Source organism: Ursus arctos, unplaced genomic scaffold (assembly GCF_023065955.2).
Source record: "Ursus arctos isolate Adak ecotype North America unplaced genomic scaffold, UrsArc2.0 scaffold_20, whole genome shotgun sequence".
NCBI lineage: Eukaryota > Metazoa > Chordata > Mammalia > Carnivora > Ursidae > Ursus > Ursus arctos.
Window position 1 is genome coordinate 34,674,905 of NW_026622875.1, and position 12,817 is coordinate 34,687,721.

Sequence of the window (12,817 nt, forward strand, 5' to 3'; positions counted from 1 at the left end):
CCACTGCTGAACACATGGTTAAATAAGGACAATTGCTGCTCTTGTTTTATTACTTTATTTTGGCTTCATACATCTTTTAAAATCTTAGTATCCTTAGCAAATACATCGTACTCAGTAATTATCAATCATTTTTACCTTTATTCTCACTTTATTTATTCATACATTCATTCAGGCGATTATCATTCACTTGACACTCACTTGTGCTTGCCAAGCATGGGGAACGCAGAGGCAGATAAGACATGGTAGCTGTCTTCAAAATGTCCACAGCCTAGGAGGGGAGACAGGCGGCAAAGCAATAAGCATACTAATGACTTAGAGGTGCCATGATTGAAACTTCATGGTTAGAACAGGCAGAGGCATAGATGAATAAATATAAAATTTCCCCTCCTGGCAAAAGCAAGACTTACAGAGTGGTTAAGTCCCAGAGCAGACATCAGATAAGGAATGCTGAGTAGGAGAGCAGGTTTAGATAGGGTGAATTTGAGGTACTTGCATGACATGTAGATGGTAATGTCAAGTAGGCTATTGGAAATAAGGGTTTGGAGTTCAGAAGAAAATACCCACCTAGAGACTAGGAAGTCAACAGCATCCAAGCAGGAGTTAAAGTCTAGAGTGTGAAGGAGTTCCTCAGGGAGAGCTCTCTATAGGGACATGAAAGACAATGCCCTCAACAGAACCTTGGGGGAGTTTTACCCCATGAGAGGCAAGACCATAGAAAAGGACTCTAGGTTGCCTAAACACCTTTCAAATCCTCTCCTGACAGCAAGGTGTTTTTTTTTTTTTTAATTTTTTATGTTATGTTAGTCACCATACAGTACATCATTAGTTTTTGATGTAGTGTTCCATGATTCATTGTTTGCGTCTAACACCCAGTGCTCCATGCAATACGTGCCCTCCTTACTACCCATCACCGGGCTAGCCCATCCCCCACCCCCTTCCCTCTGAAACCCTCAGTTTGTTTCCCAGAGTTCATAGTCTCTCGTGGTTCATTCCCCCTTCTGTTTACCCCCCTTCATTCCTCCCTTCCTTCTCCTACTGATCTCCCTGCTATTCCTTATGTTCCACAAATGAGTGAAACCATATGAAAATTGTCTTTCTCTGCTTGATTTATTTCATTTAGCATAATCTCCTCCAGACCCGTCCATGTTGACAGCAAGTTTTGAAAGGGTGTCATGGATATAAGGGAGTGGGGGAGGGGAGGGATAAACATGGTCTAAATTTTTCATACTTTCATACTGTCTAAGTAAGTAGAAAAGCAGGCATTCCAACCTAGAATTCACAGTCCATTCACATCCCCATGAAAACCACAGGCCAAGGACTCAGAACTTCCCGATACAGCATATTCTTAGCTGTTAGGGACAGAATAAGAGGTTTTGTGAACTTAAAGATGGGTTTGAGGCTCCCTGTCAGAGAGTGATTTGTAAATATATAGATTAAGTTTCCCCATAAAGTTAGGTTGGAAACCAAGGATGAAAGTACTTGCTGAGAACGCTGACACAAAACTGTCTTGGAAAGGAGAGGAGTGTTATTTACCCACGTAAATATGCCTCCAGGTTTGACTCTTATTATTACAGGCAGTTGGTAAAGAGGGTGTGTAACAGGTAATAAAGTATGTGGAGGACAATGCCTTTGATGATCGGTCTCCCAGTTAGCATCCCCTGATCTCACCTCCTGTTCCAGCCACTGGAACTCCCTGGCACCAAAGCCCCGCACACAGGGGTCTGGGCTGGGATATGGGCCTCGCAAGGAGGTCAGCTGTGAGTTTCCAGACCCTTTTCATGCTGACTTACTATCTCTGTGACCTTGGAAAACGTGTGTAATGTCTCTGAGCTTCAATTTTCTCATCTGTAAAATGAAAATGAAGTCCTTACCTCTTGAGGATTCAACATGATAATCTGAGCACCATCAGAATGGGGAATTTGCCTTGTTCTGGACTGACTCGCAACTCCTAGAATAATAGGCACTCCATAAATATTTGTTGAATGAATAAATGCATGTATGTACATAAAGTATGTAAGAGTAAGACTGTTTAGAATGTAATAGGTGCTTAATCAGTATTCCCTTCTTTTCTCCTTCCAGAAATTCGCATGGGCACTTTCTCTTCCCATCCCCCCCAAACTCGAGACGGAGTGTCCTTCCATCTTGTCATCTGTCTTTACATTTTACAGAAGCCCATAGATGAAGGAAACACCACTGAACTACTTCCTTGGATGTAGAAGACTATGCCTGAAAATGACAGAGAAAGTATCATTGGTTGAAATATTGTTACAAACCAGTATTTTGGTGTTCCAAGTGGTTTCCCAGAATTGTTAATAGGAGCTATGTGGGAGTAAAAACATGTGAAGTCCAAAAATGTTGGGGAACACTGCCTTGAACAGGTTTCTTTACTCTGGGACTACTCAAAGCCTTTTTTATTCATATCTGCATATGTGCTTTCTCCAGGAGGAGAATAGAACACAGAGTCCTGGTCACGTTTGATCAGAGGACCCTTTGGCCATAGACTATCTAATGGGCCTTGTATTGGGAAATGTGGATCTAATCATTAGCTAGAAGGGTAGACACAAAACAAAGGGAATTTATTTTTATAGGACAGTAAAATGCTTTTTTAGGTCAGGGAAGGCTTATTTAGGAATAAGATGTGGAGTTCTCACAACCCAAGACAGTCATCGAGGAAATTTCATTCCAATGAAGCACTTAAATGAGTGAAAACAAATGAACATAAAATAAGTATATAATAACACCTTGGGAAAATTAAACATCTCTCCATTTAACATCTGTCACATAGATAATCGTAGCAACTAGATTGATTATGGAAGAGGAAACTGGAAGTTTAAAAGAGAAGCAGCTGAGTTTGCTTATATCACCTGCAAAGGGACTACTTTCTTTGGCAGATTGATATTGCACAAAGGTTTGAAGTTTCATTAAAGAAGCATGGTTGGGTGGTGTAACAGTATGTTACAGAGTATGTGTGTGTAATCAGACAATACATTGCATTAGACTATTGGAAGGTATAATGGTATTATACATGCATTCGGGATCGTACTATGCCTTAAATGACATCTTTTCACAGGGAAATTATATGCCATTGTGGCACATCTATGATAATGAAAATATGATCAGCACATTAATTGTAGAATGGCAGGTAGATTCCTCCAAATCATAACTTGGTGTCATTTTTTTCCATTACGTAATTTTGTAATACTTCAGTGTCTATTGCAATTTTAAAGGTCTGGTTATATATAATGAAAGTTTTTTTTTTTTTTAATGAGCAAAGCCAAATAGCACAACAAGTATCTTAAGTTAATTTTTTAACTCAGATTCTATGTCAAGGGGTGTCCACACCTGCAGATTATATTCTCTTCTTTATATGTAAACTTCCTGCTGAAAGCAGGTCAGAGTTAACAGCTGGATCGACTTGGAAAGTTTTTTTTTTAACAATTAGTTTTATGTTCTTTTAAATAATTGCTTCATTATATTTTGTACATCTGTGCAGGGGTCTGATGATGACATTGGTAAATTTCCAAATAGCTGTAAAACCGGGGAATACCGGTTAAGCAATAATAGAACCCACCTGTGGGTGAGAAAAGAGGCTTTATACAATATTCCCCCGCTCCCCCCCCCAACAAAAATGTCTTAAACAAAAGAACTGATTCTGCTATTAAGGACACGATTCTGCTTCAGGTGAGGATATCAGACATTGTATTTTTAAAGAAGATAGGCTGTAGGTAGTGCAGAAGAGACCAACAAAAATGATAAAAGGTCTGGAAAACAAGACCTGTGAGAGAAGGCTAAGAGCATGGGAATATTCATTCTAGTCGAAGGAGGCTAAAGGGAGATGTAACTGTCTACCTAAAAGTTAAATGATGTTACAAGCAGAAGGGCCATTAATTATTATTAGTAGTAGAACAGGACAATTAGAAAAAAAAGAGCTACACCCATTTTACTTAATATTAGGAACAATTTTTGTAACAGAAATACACTCATATGATGGAGTTAAATGCCAGGAAAGTCTAAGGCTTTAGAAGCTGCAGAATCAAGAGTGAGTTTGCAGCAAATCCTTCTGAATAATATGAGGCGCACTGAAATCCATCCTTGGCCTAGAAAATGGGTCAGAACTTAGCTCTTCTGTTGTGAATGATCACGTGAATTCTTCATTGCCATAATAATTTGTTCAACCAGGAAGGAAATGTGCATGAGGACATTCGTAGATCTGTAAGTCATTCCCAAGGGACAAGCATCAAAATTCAGAATAAAAATATTCTTAAATATTTAAATTACAAATGGCTGATGTTTCCAGTAGAGAAGCATAATCAACAAATACAAGAGCTTTGTATAGCCTTGATTTTTCTTTGGGAAACTACCCCTGCATGTGGTTCAGGTCTCGTTGATCTCATTACCAAATCCCAGTCATGGGTGTGGGACTTAGCTCTGGCCAATGAGTGTTCATTCCACCCCTGGTCATGGTGACTGGTTCTGGAATGGGAACTGAAAGCCAGTCTTCAGTCTTACCTTGCAACTGTTGGAAGGATGACCCACTCTTTGCTTTGATACTTCTGGGCTGATACAAAGTAACCTGGAGCTGCTGAAGGTCAACTTGTCACTACATAGAAAAATCTGCCTTAGAATGAAGAGGAAAAGTAAAGCAGAAGGCAAAGAAAGAAATAGCAGTCTTAGGATAGTATGTGAACCCCTTGATACCACCATGCCTGCAGCTGGCTATTCCTGGACTTCTATGTGAACCAATAAATTCCTTTCAGTTGTTCTTTACGTTACTTTTTTTAAAGCTGAAGATCTCTGCCCCACAGAATTTACTTCCTAGAGTGGAGAGACAGACAACAAGCATAATTAAATAGTAAATCTGTAGACTGGTAGGTGGTAAATGCTATATTTAAAAAAAAAAAAAAAGGTAATGCAGGGCAAGAAGGCAGGGGGAGAGGGACAGGGAAGAACAATTTTAAAAATGAGTGGGCAAACTAGGACCTTCTGAGAAGGTGACATCTGAGCAGACACGAAGGATGTGAGGGACATCTGGAGAAAGATTATTACAGAAAGTATTTCAGAAAGTCTAGACCTTAAGACAGGAGATTAATAAAGGGATGTAGGCAGCAAGAGCACCTGTGCCCTACCTTCCTTTCTCAGACAGAAGCATACTAATTTCTTTTCAACCGTATTTCAGTTGACCTTGAACAGTCAATCATTAGTCAGGGGTACAATATAATGCTCAAAAGAGAGTTCTAGATTTTAAAAGCTGAATTTTAGAGTATATATTTTTTTAAAGATTTTATTTATTTATTTGACAGAGATAGAGACAGCCAGTGAGAGAGGCAACACGAGCAGGGGGAGTGGGAGAGGAAGAAGCAGGCCCCCAGGAGGGAGCCCCGTGCAGGGCTCGATCCCAGGACCCTGGCATCAGGCCCTGAGCCGAAGGCAGACGCTTAATGACTGAGCCACCCAGGCGCCCCTAGAGTATACTTTAATTGTCTAAATATATGCATTTCATTCTTCATGTGCATGAGTATAAAAACCTAAATTTTTCTCAGCTCCACTAATGAATAAAGTTTCCAAAAATGAGATATTTGCCCTTTGCTTTACTTTTAAAGAATAAACCAAATTTAAGTCTGTGTACAATCAGAGTTTAGAATATTTTCCAAACAACCACTTAGAACAAACTATACTAAGTAAGGAACTATCAGCCTTAACAGAAGCAATCCTGGCAAACAATTATTTTCATTGCAGCACTGACAATTATGTAAATGTGTCTGGAACAGCATTGGGCACCTAATTATGACACCTAATTATGCCAATTTATTTATACACCTCCTTGAACAACATTTTATTTATAACTTCCCCATTCATTCAAAGACCAGATAAAGTAAGAAGACATCATCCATAGATGATTGCCTAATCTTTGCAATATGAACACAGCTAATCTATATGAACCTGAACAGTCTAGGGTATGCCCTGCTCCTATGAGAGTTTGCTTTTTGCCCAATCAACTTTTGCATTTCAAAAGGTGAACAGAAGTGACTGGGTCTGGCTGAAGAACCGATAGCATTAGCTATCCTTGCAGACACGGCTAGCAGAGAGAGCTATCCCATCTTATCGTACTTAAGCAAAAAATCAACGTTGATAATTCCTTCTACTAAGGATGAGCAAATTATTCTATTCTAAACCACAAATAGAGCAAGAAATAAATATTACCACCATATCATAGAGTCATTTTCAACCATTTAGATGGCTCATTTCTTTTTTTCTCTCTCCTTTCCTTTCCTTTTCTCCTTTTCTCCTTTTCTTCTTTTCTTTTCTCTTCTCTTTTCTTTTTTTTCTTTTCTTTTCTTCCTAGAACCCAATGACATTTCCTGGAATTAAAATGCATTTCTTAACTTTGGTAGAAGAAAGTTGACATAATCTATCTCAGATCAGTTCCCTAGATGCAGACCTTGGGATAAGAATTATGGTGTTAAGAGTTTATTGGGGGAGTGCTCTCAACTTAAGTGAGTGAAGGAAGCATGGTACAGCAGGGGGAGGAACCAAGCAACGAGCTGACGCACGTGGAGGTCATCTGCAGCCTGACCCAATGTGGAGCCCTGGAGCATGAGCTGCACTACAGAGTTGGGCCCAGCTTGAGGCAAGGGAGCTGGGGTTTGGTATGCCAGGAGGATCTGGTCATCTGTCTAGCTCTGAGGGCAGTGGGGAGTGGGGGGGAGGGGGGCTGGATTGGTAGCCGCCCCAGCCAGAAGGTCCCCATTTGACCCAGGAAAATTCCCCTTAGCCTACACTCGAGAGGTACACCAAGAGGTCCAGATGAGACACAAATGGTAACCTTTACAGGACCCCAGCCAATGGGTGGCTGCCATATCACTTGGATTGTTTTAAGAAGTTTAAAGATTGCCCCTTATATCACTAGAACGGATTTCAGTTTCAGAAATGTGAAAATAAACCTCTAATTAACTTTTTTCTTATTCTTGACATGCTGGGGGGATGCTAAAAAAGGCCAAAAATATAGGCAATTCTAGACCTGTTTATCTATAAAGAGATTAGCAGAAATGTCATTTCTCAGTTCTAAGCCTCTCCAATTCTAAATGACTTTTGAAGGACTTTTTGCTTTTTGGAATGTCTGTCTTATTCTAAAATAGCTACTTTCCTCCTGCATATTGCAGAGTAGAGGAAACCCGGAGGGGCAGAAAGGGATCTACGCTGGTCTGAGGTTGCATCTCGACACTCGAGACTCAGTGTTCTCTGCAGACCAGCAGCATTACCTGGGAGATTGTTAGAAAGGCAGGCCCCAGTTCTAGACCCACCGAACCTTTTAACAAAGATCCGCAGGAGATTCACATACATATTAAAGTTTGAGAAGCCCTAAGAGGGAGGATCTTGTTGTAATAAACTGATAATAACCGGACAAGCGCTTCCAATTTTGGGAATTTTGGCTAGACAGGGAGTGGGGAAGGAACTGGTAGTTAAGAATCAAATCAATTAAAATCTCCCCAAACAGCGGAAATTGAACCATTTTCTGACCAGTTACATCTGCCTCGAGTGGCCCAAGCCTGAATCGCCCATTGTCATCTTAGCATTCAGCTGTGGAAAAATCTGTGTGAAATGTGAGCCTTTATAACCTATCGTATGCCCCTCCTGGTTCCTGTTTTGGCAAGTCAGCTGAGGTTTCTGACGGAGATAGTCACCAGCACCTACTACAACTTAGAAAACTTTCACGGGTTGCAGAAAGCAGGAAGCCGAACTGAGTTTTGACTGCCAACGAGGGAAGGAGTGAATCATTCTCATTCCATGGTTGCCAAATCATCAATCATTTTAAATTAATTCTCCTTCCCCCTGACACTTGGGAAGTACCAAAACACACTTGAGAAAATGTCCTGGAGAAAACCTAGGGTGTAAGAGCCGTTACTTGTAAGGGCTACCACCTCAAGAAGTTAATATTCCACACCCCTCGATCAAGCTGAGGACTGCCAATCACGCTGGAGCTCTTTACAGTATAGAACATTTGGCAGGATGCGTTGGAACTCTGTAGGCCCGAGGGCACCCATATATTCCACACAATTCTTTTCAAAATATTATCGACTTCGTAAAAGATGCAAATATGTGTGAGAGCTATAAATTCTCCTGTTTTAAATATCATGCTGTCCCTTTGGGAGAATCTTATGGGCACAGATAATTACTTCTATACGGGGAACAATAAATCACATTTTTTGATTCATATCTACACTCTTCTGGCAGGTCTCCAGCATAAATCACATGTAAATGAATGAAATGTTTTCTGAGTTTTACTAGCATAGATATACTATACCTCAAACTCAGAAAATATAAGTAAGATAAGGTAAGATAGAATATTTCTGCCCCACCCATCCCATTTCTGTCTGAAGTATGATATCGAAAACAATAGATTGGACCAACCTTCCACCTCACCTGAGAAAGATGCCCCCGAGCAGGAATTTTCACTGTTCAACAGCCTAGGACAAGATCTATTAGGGGTGGAAATGGATTATTAGAAGTTTTTAAAATTTCTAAAGTCCCCTTAAGTTTGGAGATAGGTCACACAGCAGACTTCATTGTGCAATGTCATGTAACAGATGTCTTTTATTCAATCGACAATCATTTATCGTGCCCCTACTAAATGGCTGGCACTTTGCTAGCTTTCCGAGGCATCCACAAAGGAGTAAGACCTTGTATCTGCTCTTAATGATATTAAAGTTTAATGGAGGAAACAAACAATCCAACCAATATACGATTTTAAGTCAAGCAGGTCTCTATTACATAAATGAACAAAGAACCGTGGATGTATAGAGGGGTAGCTCTCCTGCCACATCGGAGATGGCTTCCCAAAGAGGATGGTCATTAGGGGTCAGAACTGTCCAGGAGGACGAGGAGAATAAAAGCTTCCTAGACTAAAAGCAATATCTGAATCACACTAACGACAATAATAGCTAATATTTGTTGCAAATGTATCATGTGCTGGAGCCTGTTCGAGTACTTCCCATGTATTAGCTTATTTTAATCCTCACAACATCCATATAAAGTATTCAATATTATTAGCTACATTTAATACCTGAGTAATTTGAGGCCCATAGAGATCAATTTGTAAAAAAAAAAAAATTGCACTTATATTCATGGAAATACGTGAGATTCTTGTTTCCAAATACAACATCACGACCAGTCTGGTGGGACCAGCTTCGGTGTGGAGGTGTGCTGGGAGACAAGAGTGGAGAGGTGCAGTGGGCAAGATCATGAGGGACCCTGTCATCATGCTAAGTAGCGCGGCTTTTATCCTGTCCAAGATGGGGGCATCATAAGGTTTTGAAGCACAGGAATGTCATATAAAATTAGTTTTTCAATTAAAAAAAAAAAAAGTTAGTGACCACACAGAGAATGACCTGGGAAAGAGTCAGACTTGCTGCATTGTGTCAGGGGATGACTTGTATAGCTAGGACTGAAAAATCACAAATGTCAGAACTAACCGTAGTGAAATCGAGGGAGAAGAGGTATTTCTGAGGCAGGATGGGCAGGTGTTAAGGACTCACTGATTGGTGGGTTCTTTGATTTACACAAAGAGGTTCAAGACCACTTGAAAATGTCTAGACTGGGTCTCCCAATTAGATTTCTGGATTGGGTAGCTGTGCTTCCCCAAGGAGATAAATGCTACTAAATGAGGAGCCTGTTTTAGGGGGAGTCTGAAGCTTTTGTACGTCTAGAGTTGTTGAAGTTGAGACAATTTGGGGATATCCAGTGGAACACACACACACACACACACACAGATAGATTTGGCAGTTGAATATTGGATATTCAATCACTCACCTAGCCAGTCATTCAGTTAAGAACACTGGTGCAGGAGCTAAATGCTTCACGTAGCAAGAATCCTAAATAAACCAACAAGTATTTGTCGAATGAATGTCGAAATTATGTCAGCAAGAAAAAGATGAAAGTTCCATGGTTGAGGTAGGCTGTAATCCACATCGCCACAGCTCTCCTTGGTATTCTAGGAAAAATATTGTTGTCCAAATCTGAAATGTTGATTGATGAGGTGGTAAAATTTGTTGCTCCTCTTTTCATCATTTTTCACATTTTTCAGGCTGGGGGCAAGGTAAGCTGGAAAACATTCGCTTTCATCCAATGGCTATAAAAAGGATATTCAGAAGGATACAGAAATTAATTTACAGTCACTCTAAGTTTGATATATACCTTTAAACTAATGACTATGTTGGAAAACCTGCTTCATCATCTGTGATTGTTTTTGAAGTTTCTTGAGATCTACCTTTGTTTTATTATAAAAGTCACAGCCAGATCCCAGTGCTTCATTTCTTCCGAAGCAAGGAATGGAAAGTGGCCAGGGACCAAATTTTGCCATTCGACAAATATGTATTTCATGAAAGATTTTGTAAGGAAAGACCTCTGCAGATTTTTAAGAGTTTACTGGCTCTTTGGAGACCCTAAAGATGGGTAAATCTCATGATAAAAGCTATTAAGTTTTTAAGAATGCATTCACTTATACTAAACACAGTTGTGGCTTGGAGGCAAGGCTTACTTGTATTATGCTTTCCGCTATTGTCAAATATTAATTGAATATCACACACCCACGCAGCCCAATAGAAATGAAAACTCAGTATTTTAATGCAAGGTTCTCTTCTCCCTTTTGTCATTCCTCCACCTCAGGGCCCGCAAAGCAAATCTCTGGGAGACAGAGCTCTTCCAACAGTGTGGCTGACTACTCCAACGGTGAGAATAAGGCTCGGAAGAAATTCAAAGGTTAAAGAGGAGGAAGCAAACGGAGCAGTGGAGAAACTGATTCAACTCAAGGCCAGCATTTAAAAAAAAACAACAGAAAGAAACTCTTAAGGCCAAAAAACTCTTCCGGATGGAAGGAATGTCCAAATCTCACTACAAGGCAGAAAACCGTCTACTAAAACAAACGGCATAAGTATATGTATTCAAGCGAATATGAAAAAGACAAAGAGGAGATAACTTGCTTCAGCTGGATATTTAAAGAAATCTACTCCCTGCTGAACTGCTGAAAGAAAAAAGAATGTGCTCTCTTTAAGGAGAAAAATATTCTTGTAAGGAATATGCTTACTAGTTTCCCTCTTGACTCCGTTTTAGCATTATTCCTGCAGACTCGGTTTCTGGTCAGCATCTATGGGAAGAGGGTCTTGCTGTTTGGATTTTTGTCTTAGCACAAAGAACAAAGGTTTTGAATTAGCCCTTGTGAGACGGACATTCGTACTCTGTCTCTTTCTCTCTGTGTCGTCTTGGATAAATGTCTCTGACTCTTTAAGCCTCAGCTTTCTCATCAAATGAAAAAAGTAAGCCTCGCAGACTTTCTGAAGCTTAAACGCGAACGGCGGGGAGAAGGGACACTCGGTCTCATCAGATTCAGTTTTGAAAATGTTTAAGTTATCTCAAGCACGGATCCTGGACCACCCAGAACCCAAAAAGCTGGTGTCAAGGCTTTTCCCAGCAAGCAGTTTGCAGCAGCCTCGGCTGGGAACACTGGAGGGCTAACTGGAGAAGAAAGACACCGCTTTCTGCTCCAAATAAGTTGTGCTAAATTAAGCCAGACTGGAAACTGACGAAACAGGGTTCTTCTTTGGGTCATCCATGCCACAGTTTTCACTCTGAAAGGTAACAAGATAGAGTGTGCATGACAGCACTTGGAAAGTGATAGCTCTGTCTTAACACGTGACATTGTTATGATTTCTAAAGCCTCCAGAGCTAGGTATGCACGCAGCCTGCTATGCTGGCTTTGGGCAGTGTGCGTCTCTTAAATGCAGGTCAAATGCCTGAACCCCTACTTGACTCGAACTACCGAAGCTTCCATTATCCTCTTCATTGATCCGGAGAGGCAAGCACAAATAAAACCCAAACGACTGTCTCCAACAACAAGGAATCTTTAAATGTGCATCATTTGGCAGTGGCATTATCTTAAGACGATTATCCAGTGTATAAATGTTTATTGCTTGCTTTAAGATGCACAATGTAAGATTAACAATCATGGTGTTTTTTGTATAAATGCAATATTTCTGCTATTGTGTTTGTGGAATTCAGCTAGATAATAATTGATTCCGTGACAGGGATTGGCTAATTTGCCAACAGTATAGTATAAAACACATTTATACAGTCAATTACACCCAAGTGCATGGCCTATTTGCTTTATAATTTCATAAACTTGCCAGCAATTTAAATAAAAAAGTTCCATTAAATTATCATATCATGTGATGGAATGATATTGCCAAGTATATTAAACCATGTGTGTTCAGCCAGAATTAATTAAATATTATTACTTTTTTCTTATTAACACATTGAACTTACCCTTCCTACTCTCTACTTGAAATAGAAGCCTATTAGTGAACAAAGTAAACTTAAGGGCAAAGTTTAAACATTTTCCTGAGGGTGTTTCATTAAGAACCCTGGTTCTTTTGTTTAAACATTTGCTCTTGGTAAATGTACTTGTATTGTGAAAATATTTTATGTTCTTAGATATGAATACGGAAAAGTTTAAAGAATACCTTTACTTGAATTATTCAGGTATTCAAAAAGGGAACATTTATGTCTTCAGCTTAGGAAAATCATGATATAAACCGTTTCAGTCTTATTTGTTTATGATGCTATTATTATTTGTGACTCCATGAATCTATCTCATCTTAGTAAGGGAAAGATACAAGTCTGGATAGTTTAGCAATTCAAAACTGAATAAAATACAATACTTCCAATACAGAAGATACCTCTTTCATATGAAATAAATTAACCAGGCCTTCTCAAGGGACTCATAGTTCAATAAATCCACAGTGAACAATAAGAATTAAACCCTTAA

At 39.7% G+C, this 12,817-nt stretch overlaps 1 long non-coding RNA gene across 1 annotated transcript; it reads right to left on the reverse strand.

The window, feature by feature from the left end:
• Positions 1-6,221: 6,221 nt before the first annotated feature.
• Positions 6,222-10,120, reverse strand: LOC113253666 (uncharacterized). Its single transcript, XR_003315511.3, has 3 exons — positions 9,808-10,120; positions 8,422-8,477; positions 6,222-6,339 (listed from the first exon to the last, which is right to left on the reverse strand). It is a non-coding gene; the product is annotated as an uncharacterized LOC113253666 (long non-coding RNA).
• Positions 10,121-12,817: the final 2,697 nt, after the last annotated feature.